This window comes from Podarcis pityusensis (assembly GCF_964106645.2).
Source record: "Podarcis pityusensis genome assembly, chromosome: 3".
NCBI lineage: Eukaryota > Metazoa > Chordata > Lepidosauria > Squamata > Lacertidae > Podarcis > Podarcis pityusensis.
The window spans coordinates 58,419,380-58,447,360 of NC_138026.1; the positions used below are offsets into that span (position 1 = coordinate 58,419,380).

Consider the following 27,981-nt stretch of genomic DNA (forward strand, 5'->3'; position numbering starts at 1 on the left):
AGTATGAATAGTTGAATGATTTGGCAATAGTGCTTCATCTTGTTTCTAAATGGGAACATTTTAGTGTCTACATCATGTTGCCAGTAACATTTCTTTTCTAGCAAAATACTTGTTAGAGTATAATTAAGAGGCAATTTGAGTAATTTAGTGCATGGATAACAATTAGTCTTTTGTCCTGAGCAGAAAGCAGTGTTCATGCAGAGAAAAGCTCAAGTGCAGATATATAGCAATTTGGAGAAGAAATCATATGTAATTTGTATTGTGTTGGCATAGGAACATATTTTACTTGTTGCTCTTTCATTGACATCAGTGTGATTCAGATGGAAGTGCACTGCAAGGAGAGCAAAAAACAAAACCGACCTGAAGTCACAGTCCATGTTCACCCTTCACAATAGAGGTGCTGGCTTATCATGGTTTATTGCAGGGGTCAGCAAACTTTTTCTGCAGGGGGCCGGTCCACTGTCCCTCAGACCTTGGGGGGGCGGACTATATTTTTGGGGGGGAAATCCCCTCCACTGACACTCCCCTCCCTTCTCCACAGCACCGGACGAGCCCCGGTGGCTGCTTACCTGTGCCTTGCGAGTGGCAGGGGATGGCGGTGGCAGCGGCGGAGGAACGATGAGCAGCACAAAAGGGCTGGCTCCAGAGAGGGGCTGCTTAAAATGGCACTCAGCCAACTGTGGCTCAACAAAGCCCAGCCCCCTTTGTCCTCTAGGCAGGGCGGGGTGAAGCCAGGAGGAGAGAGGGAGGAGGTGCCGCAGTGGTGTGTGTGAGGTGGGGGTGGGGGGAAATGGCGCAGCCCAAACAATCAGAATCCTCATGCCAATCCACACGGCGATTCCCTGACCATCCGCGGGCTGGATCCGGAAGGCAATTGGGCCAGATTTGGCCCCCGGGCCTTAGTTTGCCAACCCATGTTTTATTGGGTATGTGCAGCCTGATGGTGCACGCTGCCCAATCGCTTCCACCTCTCCCTGGCATCAGTGAGAGAAACAAACTAAACTTGACATCCAAACCCTGGTTCCTAGTTTGTTTTTCCCTAACAAGCCAGGTTCACTAGCCAGCCTTAAAACATGGTTTGTAATTGGCTTACAAACAGTGGGTTGTTAGGGAGCAGCAAACCAAGACACTTAATTACCGTTGCTTGATTTGTTTCTTCCCACTTCTGCCAGGAAAGAAGTGGAGTAGGGGCCATCAGGTAGTCTGCCTCAGTGTGCTGCTCATTCACAACAGACCATGGCAAGCCAGCAACCCTGGCATATGGTGACATGCAAATGTGGCCACTCCTTCCTTCACATGTGGAAAGTTTGGGTCAAATTAAGACTGCCTGTCCTCGTACGCAGACCTTGGACTTATTGAGTGGCCCTGAAATGAGCATGCAGCTTCAGGTCTTGAGGGAACATGAATATGCATAATGCTTCACAGAAATAAAGCTTTTCATACCAGCAGTTCTTCTGTGAGACTTTTCTCTTTCATATACACCAGGGATGGGACGTCTGTGACTCTTCAGATGCTGTTGGACTCCAGATCCTGTCAGCCCAGCTAATGGTCAGGGATGGTGGGAAGGCCACAGTTTCCCCATCCCTGATGTACACACTGACACCTTCCTCCTCAATACTTGCACATTTCCTCACACACTGCTGCTTAAACGCACTTTACCTTTGCCTCTTGTCTCTTTCTCTCTTATCCAAGCTCTCCTCATCGCTGCTAATGGAGAAGAGAGATCTGAAAGAAAGCCTTCATCAAGGACATACAAGGCTTCACAAATGTTTTCAGATGTATCTGGAAAACCTTGCACCCTGTATTGTGTGAATAGTGTCTCACACTGGCAATACATTCAGAAGATTCTTGATTTGTGTGCATTAATGGGGGGAAAGTGTGCCATTATGAATAACCCCCCCTTTTTTTGGCAGGATGGAGATTGAATTCCATGTCAGGGAAACATAGGAAGGAAGATTCCTTATACTGAATCATACCACTGATTAATCTAGTTTAGTATTGCCTGCACTGGCAGGAGGTCTAGGATTTCAGACACAAGTGTTTTGTAGTTCCACCTGCAGTTGCTGGGAACTGAACATGGAAAACTTCTCCTTGCAGTACATACATTCTACCAGCTAGCTATGCTCCTTGTGATGACAGTGTGGGAAGCAGTACTATATCCTGGCTGGTTTTCCTAGTGGCTGAAAAATTAGCCTAATTTGGCCGTGGCGCCTCATTCTACTTTCTTACCAAATATTCTTAGCACAGACATACACAAGCCTAGTGCAGGAACCTTTGTTGTGATAACCTGAAAAGTCGGGCTGCATTCAGGTAGCAACCTTCTTACAGCACTGATTATGACTGCATTCACACGGCCCTTTATTCTGTTTTTCTGACATTTCCCTAACTGTTGATTTCTGCATTGTATTTGAGCCTTCACATGACATAAAAGCCACTTCCACAAATATAGGAGATTATAGTGCAAGCTATTTCCATGTTACTTGCTTCTAGAAAAAAACCCCGTCTGCAAATAACACAGAAATGAGCACTAAACTTGTGCTATGTACCACTAAATTTGTGGAAGTGGCCTTTATATAATGCAGAAATTGTTAGGAAAATGTTGGGGAAACTGGAATAAACTGCCATGTGAATGCTGACTATGTGACTTAGTGAATGGCACCCTATTTGGGTGGAAAAATTCAGGGAACTGATCAGGACATCCTTTGTTTAGACCAGTTGGAACAAACTGGCCTCCAGGTGTTAGACTGCATCTCCCATCATGATCCTTTGAAGGAAGGGGGGATTTAGCATTCAGGTAAAGAAAGATGTTTTGACTAAGTTTATAGAACTAATATTAAGTGGGCATTCCTCTGATGTTGGCACCATTGTCATGGTTTGTAGCATTGGCACAACATTATGGTTTATAATGTGTCTTTGGTGACGATGTGTCTTTGGATGTCCTTTGTCCTTAATGCAAGAGGGAAAATCATATTATCCAGATGATGATGATGCCATCAGTTGTGGAAGAGTCATGAACAACCCCTCACTATGTGCATGAACTTGATACATGCATTAGATGTATGCAAAGGAATAGGGCAGGTGAAACATTAATAGCACCCTTTAATTATGCTCGGTTTTATAACAGAATTAATTTAGCAAAGATAACATTACATGATATGAAGTGTGATAATTTTTCAATATGGTCCAGAACCTTCCCAATTAAAGTCTGTGGCGTCTTTAAAGAAATTACTCTAATTAAAAATTATATGTGTAGGAAAATAGCAAACACCCCATAGATAAATGAAATCTGGCATAAATTGATGAGTTTGTAGAGAGGAATGCTGACCCTTGATGCTTGGTGAAGAATCTCAGTGTAAAAAAGTTGTACTTGAGTATATTCAATTTAAAGCCACTGTCTTGGCTGATGACAGCAGGGTTGAATGTGAGATGAAACCCTTTGTACAGTGGCATGGGATTAATTTCTCACTGTTACCAATGCCAAACGTTTGTGTCACTGGACCCATCACAGCCCTTTCCTAACACATTCATACTGGCACAAAACCCCTTCGTTGTTAGCATAGTCTGTACTTACCAACTTTTTTACTGGCTGTGCTCCTGTGTCTTTGTCAACTTGTTGACTGGAGAAAATGAAAAGCTAAGTCTGCTTCATTTCTGCTTGTTGAATGGCTGCTAAAAGCACAAAGCAGTTTAAGCAGAAAAGGTAGCAATTCTACTCTTAATTTATGTACTTGAGGATATCAGGTTGGTTGGATGGCTATGCAAAAATATGTGTTTTCTGGCATTAACTCCAATCCTAAGCATTTATATGATAACACAAGAAGTCTAGGAGCAAGTCAATACGAATAATTTGAATAGGAATTAAGGGTGGCACATTTGATGGTTGCCAGGCCCAGCCCTATGGGCAGAGTGAGTGGGCACCTTAAATGGCAGGTGAGTGCAGAGCAGCAATGAGCAGGTGGAAAACAGAGTTGTATGTTTACACTTCCTAAAATAGCCTGCTGCTTTCAGGTGTCGTAGATGATGCTGTCCTGTTACCTGTACATAGAATAATAGAACCATAGAATTGTAACGTTGGAAGCGACCTCAAGGGCCATCTAGTCCAACCTCCTGCAATGCATTGAAGTAAGAATCAACAGTCAGTCTGGTTGATCTCTGTACATGGAAAGGGTGAATTTTGTCCTTTGGCTTAGACAGCAAAATGTATTGGGTCAGCTCTGAATGTAGCTGCCACACAGCATCCACTTCCAGCCGGATTCAAACCAATTATACCCATTCGTGTGTCCACATCAGCGTGCTTTATGTAATTTAAATTGCTTCCTGTTGTGGCTGTCTCTACAAGGCTGTCCTGTGTGTGTACTGATTTGCCAAAGATCAGATGATTTCTTTGTGCAGGATCTTCCAAGTGGGGTAAAACAAATATTCGTTATTTTCTCATTTACTGGCGTGCAGTCATTTTATGTTGCAGCCATGCTTATGGTGAGCTAAGCTAAAGAAGGATTTCCCTTTCTCACTCAGCACTTCACTTTATAAAAGCAGCAATTATTGGCAACTATGTGAATGCAATGACTGTCACTCTTTAGGGAGCGGTTTAACTTTTCTTCTGTTTGATCTGATTGGAAAGAAATGTAGGAAGCGCACAGAACTTTATACATTTGATGAGTAACAAGCTGGGGAATGGAGTTTGTTGGTTTTCTGCAGCCAGGGATCCTGCAAGGAAAACACACTTACGGATTTCTTCAGAGAAGTAAATTTTTCAGGACCCAGAGCAACTGGTATAGCCAAAATGTTCCTTGGCCACATGATGAGCAACTGAAAAGCAATCTTAGCCACTTACCCACAAGTGAAACTATAACATAGTATCCTTTTCCTTTCCCCCTAACATCTCAAAAATCCTACACACTGATCATCTTCAGGGCTTCACTATAAGAACCGTTCAAGATTTCAGTGAGACTCATGATCGTACAAAGGCTTTGGGAACCAGATGACTCATCCAGCACTCTCTAAATCAGTTATATTTTGTTGGTGGAGATTTAAAATGTAATCTCCCAGCTCTCAGTCAAGCTATCCTCAATACCTACCATTCTGGTCCTTGTATTAACACTCTCTGCCCCTATACTGTTCATTCAATTTCTATTGGAAGTAAAAACAACAACAAACATATGTATCTGTCAATCCCAGGATGCGGTCTGAGGGCACCTTGCTTTAGCTATGGGGTTTCCCATTGCTACCACTTTCTTGGCCCTATTGCTATCTTGATGGTGGGACATCAAGCTGACATGACTTCCTCAATCAGTTGGTTTAGTTTTCCAGTTACACTCACGTTTTTGAGGTACAGTGCTTTAACTGCCTCCTCCTTGGTTCAAAGCAGATTCCTTCCTTCCCTCCTTCCCTAATTTGAACAGGGGTGTATGTCAAGCATGTGGCACACCACAATACATGGTTAGTGGGATGTGCTTGGCTTTATGGGTCACAAGTTCCAGACCTACACTGCAGTACTTGGAAAGATCAGTTAAAAAAGGAACTTGTTCATCCTGTCCAAAAATAAACTAGTATTGGTCAAAGATCTTACTTTAAGAAAATGAGCTCTGGTTCCAGTGGCGGAGCATATGCCCACGCTGCCCAGGGCGGGTGCTCTCTCGAGGGGGGTGGGGCATGGAGGGTGCCTTCCCACGCACCACATTTCAGGGTAGGAGAGGAGCAGGGAAGCTGCTGCTCACTCTCCTCCTGCTCTCTGTAGCTGGGTCAGACATGACCTGGCAACAGAGCTGCTGCAGCCAGGTGCACCTCGCCACTGCTGAGGAGGGCTGCTGTCTGCCGCCGGGACAGAAGAGCTGCCGCCGCTGGGCATGAGGTATGCCATTCACTCGCCTGCCATTTTGTCACCCCCCTCAGTCATGACACCCGGAGCGGTCTGCACCCACCGCACCCCCCTTCCTATGCCTCTGTCTGGTTCATCACTTCAGGTTACAGACTCCGCTTACCCAGAAATAGTACCTCGGGTTAAGAACTTTGCTTCAGGATGAGAACAGAAATCGTGCGGCAGCGGCATGGTGGCAGCGGGAGGCCCCACTACCTAAAGTGGTACCTCAGGTTAAGAACAGTTTCAGGTTAAGAACGGACCTCCAGAATGAATTGAGTTCTTAACCGGAGGTACCACTGTAAACTCCTGCCAATTGCATGCCTTGGAGTATATATCCAACAATCCAGTCCAGAGATCATCAGTTCAGTTTATTAGAGGTGCGTCCTCAGTGGGGCACATTTTTGGCTTGATCTACTTGATTGGATCTTCACAGATCTCAGGGATCACAGTATTAGGAGGTTTTAACAACAGCAGCAGCAGCAGCAGCACTGTGCATTTAAGAGTGGTGTTAGTGGCATAAATTCAAATGCTGAGTCTGTCTTCAGCAATGTATCACCAGGGGCGGACTTTGGTAATATGGTGCCCTGGGTATCTGACCTCAGAATCCCAACTGTGTGTGTGTTCACTACTCTCCCTGTCCCTTTCTGACAACAAATCCCAAGCTCCCAAGTGAAAAGTTTTCAATAAATAACAAACAGGTATACAAGTAGAAAGTCAGCATGGTTGTGGGGGTATCCAGTGTATTTTTGAGTATATCACATATATGGTTATCTGCCTGCAGAACAGAAGTCTTGGGTGTGTGCTTGGTGCAATTAATTCCTGAACCTCAGGAAGCAAGTTTGTTCCAACCAACGTATCCAACCTGGACAAGTTGGTGGTCAGAGAGGTGGGTGGGTGGGTGACACCTTCTGGAACATGTTAGAGGCAACAAACATCAGGGTGCTTCTGCTGTCACAGAGAATGAGTCCTGGGAGAGGAGGTCACCACTCTAAGGAAGAGAGAAATTATGGTACATTTTAGAAGGGACCCATCCCTCAAAGGATAAACAGATACCCTCTTGTGCCAAAGTTTCTCTTCTAGGGGACAGAGGTCCTAATAGTGATCATTTATCATTAGGGAAAAATACATCTGCATTTGTAGTAGGCGTGCAGTATTCAGTGATTTGTTTGCAAGGTGTGAAATTTGTAGATATTACCTGTTATCATGTGACAGACAGTGCTGAGGAGAAGTCAGTGGTCATGATATATTGGCAGCAATGATGTGGGCAAATGTGATTCTGTGACCTGGAAGCAAATTTAGGTTTCTAGGCAGGAGATTGAAAGCCAGGAGCTTCATCGTAGCTTTCTCTGAAATTCTACCCATCCGACCACCAGAGTTAGCTTTGCCGGTAGGTCTGAAGAGTCTCAATGCATGGGTAAGAAGGTGGTGCCAGGATTTGAATTTGTTAGGCACATTTTGTGACAAGCTAGACCTGTACAAAAGAGACAGGTTCCACTTGAACCGTAATAGAACCAGACTGTTTGCACTTAAAATGAACAAGGTAGCAGAACAGCTGTTTAACTGAGCACTGGGGGATAGCCAACAGAAGATGAAGAACATTGGGTTTAGGGTGAATCAACCCTAAGGGATAAGAATGTGTTGAACTAGGCATTGAAAGTGCAGCAGTAAATCATTTATTTTGCTTTTGCTTTATTATGTATTTTGAGTTTTAAAGGAGAGCACAGATGCAATGGGCATATCTGAAACATGATGGAGAGAACCAGCGGATCATAGTTATTTCTGAACATAAACTCTTTGGAGAGGACAGGGAAGGGCATTCTAAGGGTGTTGTTCTGTACATCAAATAGGACATAGAATCCAACAAGCTAGAAAGCCCAGACAGTTCAGACTCTCAACAATATCAACATTGGTGGTGGTGCTATTCCCTAAGAGCAATTTAGTACTGGGGATATACTGTTAACTGCCTGACTAGGCCTGGGCGATGTATAGATACATTGCCCAGGTCTGGTTTGAGTGCCAGAGCATGATGGCGCCTTCACCTAGCAGTATATTGTGGGTGAACCTGCTGCCGCTCCTGCTAAGTGTGGTAGAACACAAATGTACAGACCTGAGATAATAGTCTAATCTGTAGCGCTGTCAAGCAAAAACTCTTTGTGAGTATTCTTCATATACTTTCCTAAACAATGTTCCATTATATTGGCCTTGATTAGTACTATTAAGTATTATTGAAATGGCTGACTTTGCATTTTAGTCTGGAAAGCCACCCTGACCCATTCAGTTATAACTTGGAATTATTGTGTGGTGCAAACTTTTATTGACATTTCAAGCACAAGTTGCTCTGACCTTAATTCTATATCGATAGGAAATCAGATGACGTTACTGTTGTTTTGATCCATCAGACTTATCATAACATATGACATGGAGGCTCAGAACAAGTTGTTGTTCATGAGACAACATCAAGACTGTTACATTCTTTCTCTGGACAGTTTGTACTATTCAGCTAATTGGTGCATGTTGTTGTCTCTGTAATGGGCTATAGAGAGAGAGCATATTACAGTGTTGATGTATTCTGAATTTAAATAAATCTTAAGCCCATTCTTTTAAGCCCAATGTGGGGCTTCAAATCCCGAGGGGTACCCTTAAGATTCATTCTGGGTTTAAAGCAGGGATGCGAAACCTATAGCCCTTCAGATGTTGTTGGACTCCAGTTCCCAGCAGCCCCAGCAGGCAGTGTCAAGAGTCAGAAATGATGGAAGTTGTGCACCAGTAACTTTCTTTTGGTGTCAGGTGAGGAGTAATGGTTAGCTTGGTGTATGGTAGTCCATAAAATAATTTACATTTGAACATTTGCCATCACAGAGTGCTCTTTTGCAGATTATTCAAACCCCACTGAACGTGTAACCTTAGGAACTTCTCCAGACAATAACTGTATTGTTTTAGGCAAGCTGCATTTATTATATTATTGCATGCAAACCAGTCTCAAAGTAGCAAGGGACTCTAGGGATTCCAATGCTTACCCTGGGTTCAGTTTCCTCGGAAAGAAGTTCACTGGAGACTGTCATGTCTTTAGGATATATGTTTTTATTCACACATATAAACAACCTGAGCATTGGGTGTAAGGGCTTACAGCATTAACACTCCCAACACACCTTGCTTCCCCCATAGGTTTCCATGTTCCATATCTTTGGATCCAGCACAGAACAAGACAAACCTCTGTCTTCAGCTTCCTGCCCAGACAAAAAACTCACCCCCAGGCTAGCCCCTAGATCAGGGGTCAGCAAACTTTTTCAACAGGGAGCTGGTCCACTGTCCCTCAAACCTTGTGAGGGGCCGGGCTATATTTTTTTGGGGGGGAGGGGAAGTAACGAATTCCTATGCCCCACAAATAACCTAGAGATGCATTTTAAATAAAAGGACACATTCTACTCATGCTGATTCCTGGACTGTCCACGTGCCAGATTTAAAAGGCAATTGGGCCAGATCCAGCCCCCAGGCCTTAGTTTGCCTACCCATGCCCTAGATCTCCTGTCACCCAGGCAGCTGAGGTGGGAAGAGGTCCATTCCTCCTCCTCCTGTAGAAAACCAACACTTAGTTGTCCTTATGGCAACATAGCCCACTCTTTAAAATGCTGACGAGAGTACTTAAATGGCTGGCAACTTGACAAAGAAACTGGTTTGATCAGTTCAGCAGTTCCTTCTATTACCAGCCCCCTCCCCACGATCCCATAACAGTGCATTGCAATAGTTTGTTGGTGGTGAAATGCAGAGTGGGTAGATCATGTGCTTTACATTAGCTGGCATCAGGTTCAGTTGTTTCCCCCTCTTCTGTAGCTGCAGAATTGGTGCTTGTCTATTCTACTTGCACAATGAATGCAGCTTTCCTTTCTTCTCTCAGATTATTGTGCTGATTGTATATATATATAAATTTTCTGCAAAGTTGATTACCCCCTTTCACATTATATTGACAGTGTGCTTCAAAACCATTAATGTGTATAGGATGCTTTTCAAACAAACACCAGGGGGAAATAACAGTGAGTAATTCTTACAGAAGAAGGCACTAACTGATCAGATCACCAAAGTGGGTATTTAATTAAATTTTAATCAGAGCTCTAAAAATGAGTGTCAGCACTGATGAAGCTGTTTTAAATAACATTGTGTATTTCCCAATGAAGCATTCCAGTTTCCCAACCAATAAATATTCTGCATGTGTCAAGATAAACTGTTGTCTTCGTTGAATAATCCTGTACTAATATTTATTATATAGATTTGTTTATTTATTGCAGACTAATTTTGCATATTCCAACTAAGCAACTTTGCTCAGTGCAATTAATTCCAAGTAGCAGTGTATAGGATTTGACCCAACTTTTTCTGAACTGTACTACTCATTCTCCAATACTAAGACAATGTAGATGGTGTGTGCCTGTCATATCATAGAATCATACGTTAGCAGAGTTGGAAGGGATCACAAGAGTCATCTAGTCCAACTCCTAACAGTGCAGGACACTTTTGCCCAATGTGGGGCTCGAGCCCCATTGCCACCGTGAAGACTCACAGTTGCCGCCACTGCTGTCACTTCCTGCCACCACTGCAAGGCCTTGCAGGCCACTGCTGCTACTGTCATCACTAGAACCACCGTAAGTTCTTGCAGGTTGTCACCGCTATGGCCGACATGTACCGCGGTCATGGCAAGCTGTTTCTGCCACTGTTGCTTCTGCCTGACAGTCAGGCAGCCCCAGGTTATTTGTATTCACTATGACTCATCACCGTACTTTGGATGTCCTGAATAACACCATTTGGTAACCAAGCCCAAAACCAAAAGTCCTGTTGGGATGCATTTTGGCTTGCCTGCTGCTGAGGTGGTTGATAACACCATCATTTAAAAGTTTTAGACCCTTAAGTAGTAGCAGTTGCTAGGACATTGTCCTGCTTGCCTCTGTGTAGTTCCTTCCTTATTTCAGGTATCACGATACGTTGATGATGTTTAACCAGTGATATATCGTGATATTGAAAATGGGTTTTTGCCCAGCTCTACTTGCCGGATGTGAGAAACAGAAAGTAAAATGGAAGCAAGACCATGAATTAAGAATGGGAAATATCTCAGGAAAAAATATTTTTAAAGTCTCAGTAGGAAGCATTTAAACTTGGGAAGAGAATGACATATTATGATAACCATTGCCTTCATTATGCCATACATGAAAGTGCAAGGTGCATGCTGCCTGACTTTCTTTTAGGAACTGCTGGGGATTTCATTTCTTTTCACTCTGTCATGTTCAAACTGTGCAGAAGGTCCCTAAGTGGAGCACATCTCTCTTTCTGGCAGAACGTTAACAATGGTAATATTATCTTTAAATGCTTAAGGCAGAATAGCTGCAGTTTTTATGAGGCAGGATACTAGGTAGTCCTGTTCTTACCTTTTCCAGAAGTTTCAACAAGTTTTTTTAAAAAATACGTTATTTTAGAGCTCTGTTTTTAAGTTGCTTTTTTAATAGTGTTATTTGACTTGTCTATACTATAGAGTTGTGTACAGAGGTACCTGGGAACCCAGCATTTCAGCGCGGAAGCTTATAGCCTAAGGCTGGAGGCCCAAATGTTCCCTACTCAGTTACCTAGGGAATCAAAGGGAATGGGCAATTCTAGACACAATAATCTTAGATAAGTCTATGGGTAGCCAACACAATGCTGTCCGGAGATGTTGAACTACAACTCCCATCATCCCTGGCTATTGGCCATGCTGTCTGGGGATGAGGGGAGGTGTTGTCTACATCATCTGATATGAACCATGCTGGCCACCCCCAAAGAGTAATAGAATCAGCCAAAGACAGGTGGTGACCTTGGGCTTAAGCCTAATGTGGAGGTGTTGTTTAACTGCTTGGGAACAATGACCACAGTGCCACGAGATTTAATAGTAAGGATGTTGCACAGAAAGTCCAGTGTGGTCAAATGAACTTTCTTTCTTTCTTTTTAAAAAAGTCTATATGATGAGAAGTGACAGTGGTTAAAATACCTAGGCTTTTCAGAACAAGCTGAATATGCTCACTAGTTCCTTTGTAAAATAAAGACACACCTTTTAGAGGAGAGCAGACACCAACGAAACATTCCACCCGTTTCGTCTAGCACATCTTTTCTGGCCAAGTTACAAGGTGATTGTCCTAGGAGCCCTGGTTGTCTACTCTTTAAGTTTTGTTAAAGTGATGGCTGTGTACGAGCTGAAGCTATAATAATTAAGATTAATGTGCCCTCCATGTAGAGATGTGGTGTGGGTATGTATGGAATGTTCTGTGGGTACATGTATTGTAGGCTCTATATCCATTTAGGTAAAGGTGATGCATAGGTAAAGGTAAAGGGACCCCTGACCATTAGGTCCAGTCATGACCGACTCTGGGGTTGCGGCGCTCATCTCGCTTTACTGGCCAAGGGAGCCGGCGTACAGCTTCCGGGTCATGTGGCCAGCATGACTAAGCCGCTTCTGGTGAACCACAGCAGTGCACGGAAACGCCGTTTACCTTCCCGCTGGAGCGGTACCTATTTATCTACTTGCACTCTGATGTGCTTTCGAACTGCTAGGTTGGCAGGAGCAGGGACTGAGCAACGGGAGCTCACCCCGTCGCGGGGATTCAAACCACTGACCTTCTGATTGGCAAGTCCTAGGCTCTGTGATTTAACCCACAGCGCCACCCGCATCCCCTAAAAGGTGATGCTTAGCATGTGACTATTGCTGTTTCTCATATACATTTCTCTCCTGGTCACAGCCACTTATTTTGCCTTTCCTTTGGAGCTATGCTAAGTTAGTGAGAGCAAGTACTGCTTGTACCTGTGTATGTGTATATCCGTGTGCTCCCATATCTCATTCCAGTAAGAGTTCATTATCTATTCCTGCAATATAAAAGGTCAATATAGCAGAAGCAAAGGAAATGAATGTTTAAAAATAGCATGTATTTAAGAATAAAACCACCTGAGCTTTCCCACCATACCATCTTGCAACAAACAAACTGATAGTTTTCACAGTGGAGGGAAGTAAGCAGCAGTAGAGGTTGAAACACTTACACCGGACTTCCCACACCTGCTGCCCTCCAGATCTTCTGGACTACAACTCCCATCAGCCCTAGCCAGCACCAGTCCTCAAAGGCTGATCAAGTGAATGACAAAAGGCTAACATGTCTGAGGCTTATTGTGTTGGAGACTTGTTGAATTCACTGTCACAAGATAGGGTAATAATTCCTGGTGGAGATAACATTGAAAGAGGATTTGACAAGCCCTTTGAGCCATGATTGCTAAGTGGAATCTCCATGTTCAGCAGAAGCAACCATACTTCATGCTCTACTTGGGGGCGGCGTTTATGAAGCATCACACTGGCTATTTTTGGAAACAGGATTTCAGAATTCAGGCCTGGGAGCTAAACATGGCCTCCCAGTCTGACCCTCAGGATTCTTCCCCAGGCTACAAACCCTCCGACAGAAAAGTCCTCTTTCCATAGGCCGAACTGCTCACTAGCCCTGCTATGCAGCTTCCTTGGGTGTGTTTTGCCTGGATCAACTACAGCATCGAATTCTGGTTATGCTTTATAATCCACATTTTCTCCTCTTTTCACTTTTGCCTTTGGCCCCATCCACCACTGGTTTGGTGATCCCTGGAAGGAAATGTGGCCCTCATGCTAAATAGTTTCCAGTCTGTTGAATTAAATGGATAATCCATCTGATTCAGTAGGACTTTTATTACACTCTAAATACTGGACTTTGGAAGCAGAATGTAGCCTCTGAACTGGCCATTCATACACTAAACATCATGTCTAGTTTAGCCAGTTTTGCGGTGGGGAGGTGTGGTCACATGCATGTTGAATTAGAGAGAAATTTTGCATGTTACAGGCTGATTCTCTGTTCTTTGGAAGCACTTCCCATTAAACCCAGGCTAGTTGTTTGTTCAGCTCTGGCAGAGGTTCTGGAAAAACACTGCTGTTAATTTTGGCTATTTTTCCAGGGTGACTAAAAGTTCTCTTTGTGTTTCTATTCAATACAAACCAGAGTGTGCCACAAGCAGAGAGCAGGTTCATTTCTGAAGGTGTCTGCAAAGCATCGGAGCAGAGATGTCAATTTCTCAGGCTTGCTGCTGTGTTTTCTAGTTTTGCAAAGAATAAATCCATTACATTGTAGCATTTTAACAAGCACGTTTGGGGTAAATAAATTTTGAATTCCAGAATATATCAAATACACAGCCAAAGTAAAACAATGAGAAACATCCATAAGTAGAGAAATGGTTTGGAAGCTTTTTTAAAAAACAAATCAAACATACTCAGTGGTGGCACCCTGTCTGTTGAACTCTTCAAAGGGGACATATTTAAATGAAGGCTAAATACCTTGGGGGTGGGGGGTTGGTTCTGCAGATGTTAAACACTTCTCTTCTATTGCATTTTTACTGCAAAACTGTGTTTGAAATGTTGCTTTATTTGTTTGTATGAGTTTGACCAAACTGTGGGAGGCAGTGGAAGACAGGCGTGCCTGGCGTGCTCTGGTCCATGGGGTCACAAAGAGTTGGACATGACTAAACGACAAAACAACAACAAACATGGTGGTTTTAGAGTTTTATTATATTAAGCCAACCTTAAGTAAGGTTAATGAGAGAAAAGAGTTGTGGCATCTGGTGCCTGCCAAAAATGGAAGTAGTACAGTTCCCAGACACCTTGTCAAACCACTTCCATCTGGCCTCCCCTTGGCTCCACCAGGTAAGGGTGTTCCTAGTTGCTCCACCCCAACCCTACCTATAGCGAAGCCACACCTGCCAGTCATGACGACTCATTAGAAATAGAACTTTAGGTTGCATAGCAGATGCTGGGGGATCCTGGCATGTGTTAGGCCATGTTTTCAACAGCATGCTGTTCTTCTCCCCATCCCTAACTTACTGGGGTTTTTGGTATTATTTACTTATTAAATTTATATACTGTCCTTCATCTGAAGATCACAGGGCAATTTAATTAGTCATGATTGATATACCATGTATACCATGTATACCATGTAGAACAATATTTCAAATTGCTTCGCAGAAGTCTATAGCCTATAGATTTGTTTATTTAGTATGCTGCCTTTGGTAGGAGGTGGCTGTTTAATCTTTCAGACTGTCAAGGGTGCTTCCCAGCCCAGCGTCTAGGCAGCTATTCCCAGGTCTGTGCTCTGTGGAGCAGTTGCAGCAACTGGGGACTACCCCCTCCTCCACCAGTTTATGTACCTTCCCCTGATGGGCTGCACACATGAGCGGAGACTGCACCTGCATGGAAGCTGCCTCTGCTCTTCCCACTTCAGTTCTCTCCTCTCTGGGAGACAGTGGTGCAGGAGAGGGTTGTGAAGCATCTTGCCCTTCACTTGCCTGACCTGCCTCCAGCTCTGAAGCTTCCCTGCCTCTGATTCTTGCCTCCTGTCTGGTACAGGTCCCCACCAACCACTGCCCCCCTCTTCCTAGTCAGGGTCCAGCCATCCCTTCCCTTGGTCACCTTGTCATTGTCCTACCAGTACCTTGCATAGACCTTAGAAAACACGTTAAGAAGTACAGTGGACGCTCGGGTTGCAAACGTGACCCATGCGGGAGGCACGTTCACTACCCGCAGCATTCACAACATGCAGCGCCGTGTCTGCGCATGCACAGGTCGCAATTCAGTGTTTCGGCGCATGCACGACCGCCGAAACCCGCAAGTAACCTGTTCCGGTACTTTCGGGTTTGGCGCGGTGCGCAACCCGAAAACGTGCAACCTGCAGCGTCTGTAACCTGAGGTATGACTGTACAGCTGTTTTTGTGTTATGGAATTTAAAGAAGAAAAGCAGGATGAAACACATTCAGAATAATAAAATACTTGGATGGAGTTTCAAGGGAGTACAAAAAAAAACATAGGAAAGGAAAATATGGCCACAGTTGCATAAAAGCCTTTAATTGCTGGTTCAGTTTCACAGACTCAGCTGACTAATGACATAACAAAAAATCTGGTTGCCGAAACTGGCCCGTTATTTATAACAAAACTACTAGGCTTCAGCAGCTGTATCTCCTTTCTCATCCCCTCCCCCTTTAATTTGACCCAGAGTTTGTTAGAGCTCAGTCTGAGGCCACAAGCATGTTGAGTCATAATGGTCTGTGAGTATTATGTTAAGTGCCTTTTTATTCAAGAAATAACCACATGTTGCCTTTCATAGCCCTCAATACACAAGCAGTTTCCAGGCTATTTTCTCTTAAGGCAGGTGCAGTAAAGCAAACAGCTAATTAGTGTTCACTTCACTTTAATTACTTTCTCCAGATAGCCTTGAGGCAAGGATAAGGTAGCCTGAAAGATATAGTCAGCCCTCCCAAATAAATCCCACATAAAAAACACAGACAAACTACTTACTTTAGCCATTATCTTAATTTCCTGAGTCTTGATCTATGAAGTAGAAGAAAATGACAACTAGCAGAGCTCTTTGCAGAACAGACAATTGACAAGAGTTCAAAAGGCACTGAATTTAATAATAATCATCATGTTTTAAAAGGATGGAGAACCTGGTAGCTTGAGAACAAGTTCTACTCACCAGTGATAGTCAGGTAATCTAGTTGGTTAGAGCATGATGCTGATAATGTCAAGGTTGCAGGTTCAGTCCCCATATGGGACAGCTACATATTCCTGCACTTCAGAGGGTTAGACTAGATGATCCTCAGGGTCCCTCCCAACTTTTCAATTCTATGATTCTAAAGATAACTCTCTGCTAATGACAAACAAGAACACACCTTCAAGCCCTACCTGTGGCATTCCAAAAGCATCTGCCTGTTAAGATGCAAAATGCTGAACTGACCGAATGAACTTTTGATTTGAGCAGAAGGAATCTTCTTGTGTTCCTTGCAGGAGCACAAGACAGTCATCTGTTGGGATGTCCTAGCTCTGGATTTCCTGTTACCATGCAGGAATTGGACTAAATAAAATTACAGTGTGCAGGCTGGTGTTGGATGTTTCACAGTTCTGCTCCCTGCGAGCAGCAGATCCAAGAAGTTGCATATTTAAAAAATTGATGCTTATTGTCTAGTCAGCAGCTATCCATCAATATGAGCTAGCCTACCTCCATTAATCCATTCCCCTCTCTACAGTCTATGCCACACTGTTGGTTGTGCAGTGCTGAGGAATCACAGGTAGATGTAGGCACAGAGTGAATTTGTTATTGTACCCCAGTAACCTCAATTGAGGCTTCAGCACCTAAAACCTTTGAGGCTAGGCACCTAAAAATTAAAATGTGCTCCATGCACGTGCAGTTTGAATCTGATTTAATTCAATGCTGGTTTTAAAATTTGCATTGTTGCTGTTCAACAAACTGCAGTCTGGAAGAAGGTGCCATTGACCGTCAGGAAGAAATTCTGGTTTGCTGCATTCTAAAAGACCAGTGTTAGTAACCACAGGTTTCACCAGCTTATTTATGAGGAAGCAATTAATGGGCATGGACAACAGCAGTGCTCTGATGGACAGTATATGTTCTGGGTGGGATGGAAAGCCCACCGAACAAATTAATGACTAGATTTGGTGGCTAGTTGTTCTGCACATCTTCCCAAGCAAAAATTGCCTGTCCATGTCCATAAGACTGCCTACAGCAAAATAGATGCTGTCCGATTTAATAAAGGGTTGTGCAAGACTGACATTTCAGAGAAGCAAAACACAGAGGCCCTGATCCCGAAAAACAGTGGGTGACAGAGAAAGTATATTTTCTTTTCCTGTTTGCTTTTGCATGAATGTAAAGCACACCATTTCCTTAAAAGGTTGAGGAGCTGATTTGATGTTTCTTGCTCATTCCTGATATTTCTATAGGGCACTAGAGTTAATGGAATTATTCACATTCAAAGGAGCTTTTGAAATGCCAATATATATTGGGGGGGGGGGGGCCTGTCATGTGCCATAGGATAGTATTCGTTTTACAGAGTATAGCATGCAGTGTAGGGCAATAGTAACAGAACTTTAATCACTGCATAACTATGATGCCCTTTATATGGGGCTACCCACAATGACACCTGGGTCATTTCTGTTAATACAGAGTACTGTGCCGCGCTTTCTAATGGAGTGGATTGCCAGAGTGTATTTCAACAGCAACAATCTATACTGGTTCCCTCTTGGTTTCAAAGCATGCTAGTGAGGACCTATAAAGTCCCATACCAGGGTGGCCCAACTTTTCTTACCAAGTGGGCAGCAAGAGTACTTTGACATGGAACCATCACACTGCTTTCCCAAAGCCAGGTAAGTGTGAGACTGGGCTTTAGGAAGGGGGTGCAAGGCTCTGGCAGGGTCCTAGAATCCTTACACCTTCTTCACAATGCTGGGAAAGTGTCAACTAGGCCTTGGAAAGGAGGTTGGAGGACTTTAGGACCTTGTCAGAGACCTCATGCCTCCTTCCCAAAGCCTTGCTTACCCAGCTTTGGGAAGGGAGCACAAGGGCTGGCGGGATGGGGAGAGGGGCTGCCAAATGTTGCTGAGGGCCACCCAAAAATGGCCTCATGTGCAGGGCCACCAGGTGGCGCATTGGAAGATGGCCGACAATAACATCTCTCCGACCCATATGAGGTAATTAAGAGGCTGCTATGGGAAGTATGCAGTCTCCCCCCCCAAGGATATGGGGGGGACTGCCTTGCCAGCGGTGGCCACAATGCACCCCCAGATTCGAGAGAAGGGGTTGCGCCGGTCACTTGGCTAAGCCCTCGGTGTGGTCGGCTCTTCCCGGACGCCGTCTCCAATTCGTGCGTGCTGGCTTGCTTTAACACGAAAATATAATTGGAATATAATTGGAAATATATAATTGGAAGATGTTAAAGCACATACGTCAAGCAAAGGTCGGGAGATAAGACTGCTGATTAATGGATTTCTGGGATCGGAGCGGCGGGCGAAGACAAATAAATCAAGAGACGAAGCGCCATTAAGAGATAGGTATGTTTGGAGCTAAGAAGGTGGGGTGGAGGAAAAAACTTTTCTTTCTTTATATTATATGAGCATAAATAACCCTCCACCCCAAAGAAAAAAGAACCGCCGTATTTTACTACACAAGCAGGAATCTAAAAACTGTGTGGGATGAATTAATGATGAATGAAGAGAGGATTGGTAAAGATCGGAGAATGGAAAAATTTTATGACGCAGTTTTAAAATGGCGTCTCGCAAGACAGGCTTGTTTAAGAAAGATGGGGGGAGGAGAACCAGGACTATTTGAAAGTGAACAATGTTTGGAATTTGATCCTCTAGGAGATATTTTACAAGCCTGGGAAAACTAAAGGGCAGACCGAAGATAAATTTTCGAAGGAGGAGTGGAATGGCGGCTGTCCCTATGAAATATGACTTACGGAGTGCGTAAAACCCACGCAGACGATGTTTGTTCTTAACCTGCCTGTGAAGATTATCAGAGATCGCAAAGAAAGGAATATATGACAACAACAAGAATGAAGAAAGTAAAAAAGAGACTATCTGGATAGTACTGGATAGAACTGTTTAATTAAAGCAGTAATAGAAGTGATGTTTGGATTCTCGTCTGGAGCTTGATGTATGGGTACCCCCAACAAAATTGAAAAATTCGGCTGTATAATTTGGAATTAATGTGATTTGAAATAATGGAATATGATTGGCCTGTTAATAAAAATTATGTTTAAAAAAATAAATGGCCTCATGTTGGACCACTGTGTCCTATCAGTATTTCCCAGAACACTTGCACTCTTTTCTGTACAAATTCCAAGGTCATGTTTGACTCCCAGAACGGTTCAAAAACCAAGGCGCGGCTTCCGATTGGCTGCAGGAGCTTCCTGCACTCAATCGGAAGCTGCGTCGGATGTTCGGCTTCCAAAAAGCGTTTGCAGACTGGAACACTCACTTCTGGCTTTGCTGCGTTCAGGAGCCAAAACATCCAAGTACCAAGGCGTTCAACAACCAAGGTACAACTGTACACAATTTACAGGTGGCAACTATTTTAGGTATGCCCAATTGACCCGTGATCACCAACACACGGGTCCTTTTGGACCTGGAAGATGGCAGAATGGCGGTGGAACGAGGGCAGGGCGTAATGGGGCAGGGCATGCTTATACGTGCTCTACCAACGCGAGTGGGGTCTGGGAATGGAACCCCTGCCCAAAATGGTCGCTGACTGTATGCACCAAGTTAGGACCACAAAGGTACCAAAGACCCATTCTTCTTATACTTTTTCCCTCAGCTTATCTTTTGGAAATCCATGGCTTTGCATCTCAGTCTCAGTGGGCAGGGATAAGGAATAATAATAATAATAATAATAATAATAATAATAAATTTTATTTATATCCCGCCCTCCCCAGCCAAAGCCAGGCTCAGGGCGGCTAACAACAAACAAATAATCAAACAATCAAATAATCCAACATTCTAAAACATTTCATTATAAAAATTAATTAAAATCAAATTAATGGCAACCGTTAAGCAAAGTTCTGTGCAGGTTGCCAGAGGAGGGAGTCAGGCTGGGCCCTGACCAAAGGCCTGGTGGAACAACTCTGTCTTGCAGGCCTTGCGGAAAGATGTCAGGTCCCGCAGGGCCCTAGTCTCTTGTGACAGAGCGTTCCACCAGATTGGAGCCGCAGCCGAGAAAGCCCTGGCTCTAGTTGAGGCCAGCCTAACCTCTCTGAGGCCTGGGACCTTCAGGATGTTTTTATTTGCAGACCGTAGGTTCCTCTGTGGGGCATACCAGGAGAGGCGGTCCCGTAGGTACGAGGGTCCTAGGCCGTATAGGGCTTTAAAGGTTAAAACCAGCACCTTAAACCTGATCCTGTACTCCACCGGGAGCCAGTGCAGCTGGTATAGTACCGGATGAATGTGATCTCGCAGCGAAGACCCCATAAGGAGTCTCGCCGCGGCATTCTGCACCCGCTGGAGTTTCTGGGTCAGTCTCAAGGGCAGCCCCACGTAGAGCGAGTTACAATAATCCAGTCTGGAGGTGACCGTCGCGTGGATCACAGTGGCTAGGTCAGGGTGAGAGAGATAAGGGGCCAACTGCTTAGCTTGGCGGAGATGAAAAAATGCCGCCTTTGGTATAGCTGTAATCTGCGCCTCCATAGAGAGGGAGGTATCGAAGATTACACCCAAACTCTTAACGGACGGTGCTGGCACTAATTGCACCCCCGCAAGAGATGGGAGTTGCCCCCCCAATCCCATATCGTCCCGTCCCAGCCAGAGGACCTCTGTCTTCGAAGGATTTAACTTCAACCGGCTTCCACGTAACCATCCAGCCACAGCTTCCAAACATCTGGTCAGTGTGTCTGGGGCCGAGTCAGGATGGCCATCCATCAACAGATAGAGTTGGGTGTCATCGGCATACTGATGGCAACCCAGCCCAAAACTCCGGACAAGCTGGGCGAGGGGGCGCATAAAGATGTTAAAAAGCATCGGGGAGAGTATCGCACCCTGAGGCACTCCACACAGCAAAGAGTGGCGTGACGACATTTCCCCCCCAAGCGCCACCCTCTGTCCCCGACCGGAGAGAAACGAGCGCAGCCATTGAAGGACTGTGCCCTGGATCCCCACGTCGGCAAGGCGGTGGTCCAGGAGTTCGTGATCAACCATGTCGAAGGCTGCTGACAGGTCTAGAAAAATCAGCAGCCCCGACCCGCCTCGATCCAGCTGCCTGCGGAGATCATCTGTTAGGGCGACCAGAGCCGTCTCGGTCCCATGACCAGCGCGGAAGCCAGACTGGAATGGATCCAGAGCCGATGTTTCATCCAGAAACCTACCAAGCTGTTCAGCAACCGCTCTCTCAATCACCTTACCCAGGAATGGAAGATTCAAAACCGGGCGGTAATTGGATAGATCTAAGGGATCTAATGATGTTTTCTTTAAGAGCGGGCGCACCACTGCCTCCTTCAATTCCCCTGGAAATATCCCGGTGCCAAGGGACAAATTGATGATATCCCCCAGGGGGGCCCGCACCTCGTCTGGACACGCTCTAATCAGCCAAGACGGGCACGGGTCAAGAGGACAGGTGGTGGGCTTTCCAGCTCGGAGGAGTCTGTCCACATCGGCTGGGGATATCCGATCAAAGTGGTCCAATACTGGACCCGAGGACAGTCGAGGGGCCTCCAGTTCCTTTATTGTATCCAAATTGGCAGGGAGGTCATGGCGGAGCAACAGGACCTTCTCCGCAAAAAAGCTCGCAAATGCCTCACAGCTGTGTGTCAGATTGTTATTTAAATTTGGCTGTCCTTCAAGGGACGTTAAAGACCTAATTATACTAAATAATTGCGCCGGGCGAGAGCTAGCGGATGCAATGGAGGCCGAGAAGTAAGACTTCTTAGCGGCCTTCACCGCCATCTCATAGGTTTTCATAAAAACCCTATAAGATGTTCTTGAGGCTCCGTCACGGGCACCCCGCCATACTCGCTCTAGCCGTCTGAGGTCCCGCTTCATTTTCCGAAGCTCCTCGGTAAACCAGGGAGCCCGGTTTCTGCGGAGTCGCAGAGGGCGCTTAGGTGCGATCTCATCTATGGCTGCCAGGAGCTGGGTATTCCAGCCCTCAACAAGCTCAGTCAATGAGTCGCCAGGGGGAGCAAGGTCCCGCAAGGCTTGACGGAATCTATCAGGTCCATCAGCCTCTGCGGGCGAGCCCAAATCGGCTCGCCACCTAAGCAGGGTGGGGGTGGAAAGTCAATCCTGGCTTTCAGAGCGTAGTGATCAGACCATGGCACCTTAATTGAAGGAGACATGATCACATCTATACCTACGCCAAAGATCAAATCCAGCGTGTGGCCTGCTTGATGTGTGGGGCCTGGAACAAACTGGGAGAGCCCTAGTGTTGCCATGGAAGACACCAGGTCCAGAGCCTGTGAGGAGGGAGTGGCATCAGCATGGATGTTGAAGTCCCCCAATACCAATAGGTTAGGGAACTCCAAGGCCCAGCCGGCCACCGCCTCCAGCAGGCCTGACAGGGTGGCTGCTGGTGCGCTAGGTGGCCGGTACACCAGCCAGACAGCCAAGCTCACCTCAGAGCCCCACACTAGGCCAACACATTCAATGCCGGGGATCGATGGCGATGGTAGAGCCCTGAAAGGACAATCTTCCCGGATTAATAATGCCACCCATCCCCCCCGGCCCACAGTCCGTGACTGGTGGAGGACGGAGAAACCCGGGGGCGCCATCTCTCGTAAGGTAACTGTTGCCCCTTCGCGTACCCAGGTCTCCGTCACACAAGCCAGGTCGACCCCCTGCGAGGTAAAGAAATCTCGCAGAGTGGCGGTTTTGTTGCCTATAGACCTGGCATTGCACAACACCAGTGACGGAGGTGAGTAATCCTTGCTCACCCTACCCTCGTCCCTCGGGATGGGGCGCAGATTGGAAGGGGTACGAGCATATCCGTATCTCGATCCCCTTCGCCTATAACATCTGCCCCCACCGCCATACCTCCCTCGCCCCACCACGGTAGCAATCCCAAGCCTCATACAAGCCTCCATTTACAAAATAGAAAAACAAAACAAACCAAAAACAATTATACCGAGCAAAACCAATCCCCACCCCAAACCACAATAAAACGGAACAAAATAAAAATACATAGATAAAAACCACTGTTCACGGTGGTACAATAAAGTAAAAAGTAAAAACACCTTTAAAACACTTTAAAATATATAAAAACATTTTTAACATTTGCTGCAGCAGCACCAGTGTCCTTAAAACTGTAGCGGAGGTGAGTCTGGGCCCCGCCCCTAGGCCTGCTGGAATCAGCCTGAAGAGGGAGCGGCCTTCCCCAACACTCACGGTGCATATGAACTTAGCATATTTTGCTCACCCTTTGGATGGCAGGAGGCCACAGCCCCAACCACATGAAAGAATGAACAAGAATAGTTTTGTGCTGATCACTGCTTTGAGGAGCTAGGCCATAAACAGCTTCGGGCCTCTGATTCTAAACAGCCATTGAAATGTGTCTCCCCTGCATACATGAAGGGAAAGGGCAGACTTAATTCTTGGTACAAGCGGATGTTAAAACAGTTCCTGCAAGCATGATAACAATTGTTCTTTGACAATTGTTTCAAAAAACCCCTTTGCAGCTGCACATATTATTAATGTCTTATCTTTTATTAAAAATCTTGATTATGCCAAATGCTTTACAAGAGAGTGTTTGGTTCCTTATTTGGTTTCTGTTCTTTCCTCCATTAGAACAGATGTTCAAACAGAATGGTTATGGCCTGTAACGAAGCAGCATATATCTTGTCAAATGCTTTGCAGATGCATTCAATTTGAATCCATTCTTGAATGCTACCACTTTGATGATGATAAATAACATTCAGAGGTTTGGGAAGTGGGGGTTAAGCTTCTATGTTAATGCTGTTTCCCCCCTCCCCCCAGCAGTCGATGTTTTGCTGAAAACCTGCCTTGACTTTCTAGAACTTATTGAAACTAATAAATGAGTTATGATGTTATGATGTCGTAATCACCAACACAAATAGAGCTGATTTATACATGGCAAGCATTAACCTTTGCCCAATGGAAAAACTCTATCAATCAGTTGACAGTTCGAAAGCATAAAATGTTCCATAACGGTTGAATAAAGGCCTGTAATTGCAATGACTATTAAAAGATTTATGTCATGTTAGTCTAGTTGTTTATCTGTTAAGAGTGTAGAACAAAGCTAGACTCTGTCTTGCTAATATATACCAGTATAATTTGAGCTTTTAAGGAGTCGCTTTAAAGTTTTTCCTTGCAAGTAGATCTGTTCACTCTTTTCAGAGCTCTGTGCTGCTCTCCTGTTGAAATGGATGTTTACATGTACAGTCCCTGTGCCATATTAACTTCACTATGGACCACAGACACAATATGCTATTAGTAGAAAGCAATGCACTGTGGCAGGTGCCTAAAGAAGCACTAGGGCTGGGTGACCCAAGCAAAGAAACAAGCCAACCCCAAAGGCTTCAGAGAAAGCCTAAACACAATCACCAGCTAAAATTGGCCAGAGTCAGGTAACCCTTAAGTGATAATACACAACACCACTGGGTGCTTCAAGATTCATTAACGATACTCTTAATACATTTTCAAGAATAACCATCAAAGTGCAAAACACAGAAAATGTCCTGATATGCTTTGCTTTCATCCAAACTGCCTTGCATTGACTAAGAGTGTTTTAGGCAAGACTTTCAGATTTAAATCACTGTGGGCCTCAAGTGACTTCTGGAGTTCATGAATTTAACTGTAGGTGAGTTTTGTGGTGCCCATTTCAGACATTACTACAGAAACAGAGAAAGAAGATGCACAAGTTGTTCATGCTACTACTTTTCCGGATTTTGAATTGTGAACTGGCTTGACTCAGATCAATCCAATGACTTTAAGAGTAGAGGAGTAACACAGAGATCGGTGCTGTATCTTTAAATTCCTTGATGCAAGTACAAGACAAAACAGCCACAGCTGCTGATTCTCTTGGTCCTTCCACCTACCCGCCATCATCCCACCTGCCATAATGGACAGATGACAGAGAAATGATGCAGAAGAGAGAAATCACCTATAGCGACTGCAGTTGGATCTTATTCACAACAATGCCCCCTTACCTCTCTTCTGCCCCAGCCCACCTTTCCCAGTGTGATGGTTGGCATGTTTATGCTGAAACTGCGAGGACAGTAAAATCCCAAAGACCACTGGGAGAAAAATGATGACTAATGTGACAGTAGGCATCAGCACAGAGGAGTTAAAGTATAATAAATGAGTGCAGGCTCTGCATATAACCAAGCCTTCACAGTATCCCTCCCAATGTGCCTACGTTTGGGTTTGGGGATCACAAGAGACGAGTTTGGGTTGGTTCAGACATAAGCTGACTCTTCCCAAATTTTGATGAAGTTTATCTCTGAGTCAACTTTACATGAGAGCAGAGATTGCCTGCTACTAAAGGTGGTTTATAGGCATGTGTAACAGCCTGACAGCCCTATTTAAATAGAAAAGCTACATCTGGGCAGCAGGGGCACTAGGGGTCAAAAAGGCAAGAGTCTGTGCATGTGTTCTTAACTCTTTCCCCACTTTCCTTTTCCAGACATAGCATTTCAAAACAGAAGGTTCTTTGGGGAAGGCACAGTTTGGAAAAGGAAGACAGTGGCAGGGAAAGGGTTAAGCAAAGCACCCCATGCTGCTACTTGTCCAGTCTCCAATCCTCCCTCCAGAAGCAGACATGACTGTTTAAAAAGGGCCATCAGGGTACTACTAGCATGCATCTGCTGTGCATAATGTCTAATTTGGCCCATAGCATTTATTCTGAGCAGATCTTGGCAATATCTCTTCACAACTGTGAAATCAGCCAAACTAACAATTGTAAACATGACATTTATGTTAATGAAAATATTGCCTCAGAAAAGTGCCTTGAAAAGGGGGAAGTGACAGATTTGTGTTTTATAGTGTCTACTCGGAATTAAGCCCTGCTGAGTTGAATGGGGCTTACTCTCAAGTAAGGAAGCCTAGGGCTGCATGCTTAGCCAGACACAAGACTTCTCTGGGCAGAAATCCTTTTCTTGTTGCATCTTTTACTTTTTGACGTTTTAAGCTTAACCTCTGAGCTGATGGTTTGCAGGGCAAGAGATGTTTACTGTTAAAAAATGTTGTCTTAATCTCCCTTCCCAGAACAGGAACAAATTTAACTTGATTCATTATCTGTTTTATGACAGGATGCTAGAGCCAGCGGAAACTGTTACATGATGTGAGCAACTTAAAACAAAATGGAGCTTTTCAGCCCAGCACTCTGTGTTTTTTCTCCCACTGAGCTGAATGGGCCTTACTCCCAAGTCAGTGTGCAGAGCACTGCATCCTTAGTCCTTAATACAGTACAGTCGTACCTCGGACGTCTAACAGAATCTGTTCCAGAAGTCCATTCGACTTCCAAAGCATGACTTCTGATTGGCTGTAGGAAGCTCCTTCAGCCAATCAGAAGCCGCGGAAGCCCCGTTGGATGTTCAGCTCCCAAAAGAACGTTCGAAAACCGGAACACTCACTTCCGGTTTTTGATCGTTCTGGAGCCAGAACGTTCGACTCCTAAGTATGGGAGCCGAGCTATGACTGTACTGTGTGTCTCCATTTTCAAGGCTGATCTACAAGTCAGGGTTCCAACTCTGGCTGCCTTTGCTGAAGTGTAGCAAAAAGAGAAACCGCAGGTCAATGGTGGAGGAAGGAGCAGGAAGCAAAGGGGCAAAGGGGAAAAAGTCCAAGTCATCAGGGAGTTTGAAATAGAGAAGTTCAATCTTTTGCTAGATTATCTCTTTCTTTCCTTCTACAGCAGAGGAAAGAGGAGATAGTATAACAAAAGATTGAACTTCTCTATTTCAGACTCCCTGATTAAGGGTATTAGAGGTCTGCAACATATTGAATATCATTCCCCCTCCTTTTGCTTCCTATTCTCCCCCCCTGCTTGTGTTGAGAAGGCATTGGCTAAATCCCATTTTAGTCATGGCCTTGTTGAGTGCCCTTGAGTAGGTTGTTATCTGTCAGCCTTGGGCCTCCAGCTGCAAAATATGAATAACAGAGACCTTTCTCAAAAGAATTCTTCAAAGGAACATTCAGACTATATGAAGTGAAGAACTATAACTCACCTTGAACCTTGGGAAGAAGTTGGTCTATATAGCTTTTAAAAATGAATGATTTGCAGTAATATTAGATAGGATATTATCACCAAACATAATACAAAAGATTTAATCATTTTATTTATAGTAGAATCCTATCCTCGGGTTACTGTGGCCAGACAGCATGTCCTCCCATCATTCATCACCATTGGCCATGTTAGAAGAGGTTGATCGCAGCTGGAGCCCAACAGCTTAATGTAACTTATGGATCGGTGGAACCACTGATAAAGTTATAGGAACTAGATATTGGTGCATAGATTCTTTCCAAGGACTGGAATATACTTTGAGAATCACAACCCTTAAAATCTGTTTCCAGTTTTCTTAGGGAAAATTGCTTAACATTATTACACAGATGGTATTGCGCTCCTTCGCAAAGGTAATTTCCCCCCCTTCTTTATCACCTAATTGTTGGAGGAATTGCAATAAAGTTGGTACATATTACCATTTATGGTGGGAATGTCAGTTTGTGAAAGAATTTTGTAATTTAATTTTGACATACATGATAAATATTACTAAATAAATATAGTTTGTTGTCCTAAATTAATCTTGCTGAATATTTTTAATGATAC

General features: G+C 44.6%; 1 protein-coding gene across 2 annotated transcripts in view; it reads left to right on the forward strand.

Annotated features, from left to right (window-relative positions):
- The window catches only part of TMEM200A (transmembrane protein 200A), a 46,911-nt gene that overhangs the window by 2,028 nt on the left and 16,902 nt on the right, over positions 1 to 27,981 (forward strand). The window contains exon 2 of one of the 2 annotated variants that reach the window (XM_080999699.1): positions 17,881 to 18,080. The exons of the other annotated variant lie outside the window; for it this stretch is intronic. The gene's annotated coding sequence lies outside the window, so the exon portion shown is untranslated. The remainder of the gene's footprint in view (positions 1 to 17,880; positions 18,081 to 27,981) is intronic. 2 annotated transcript variants of the gene reach the window in all.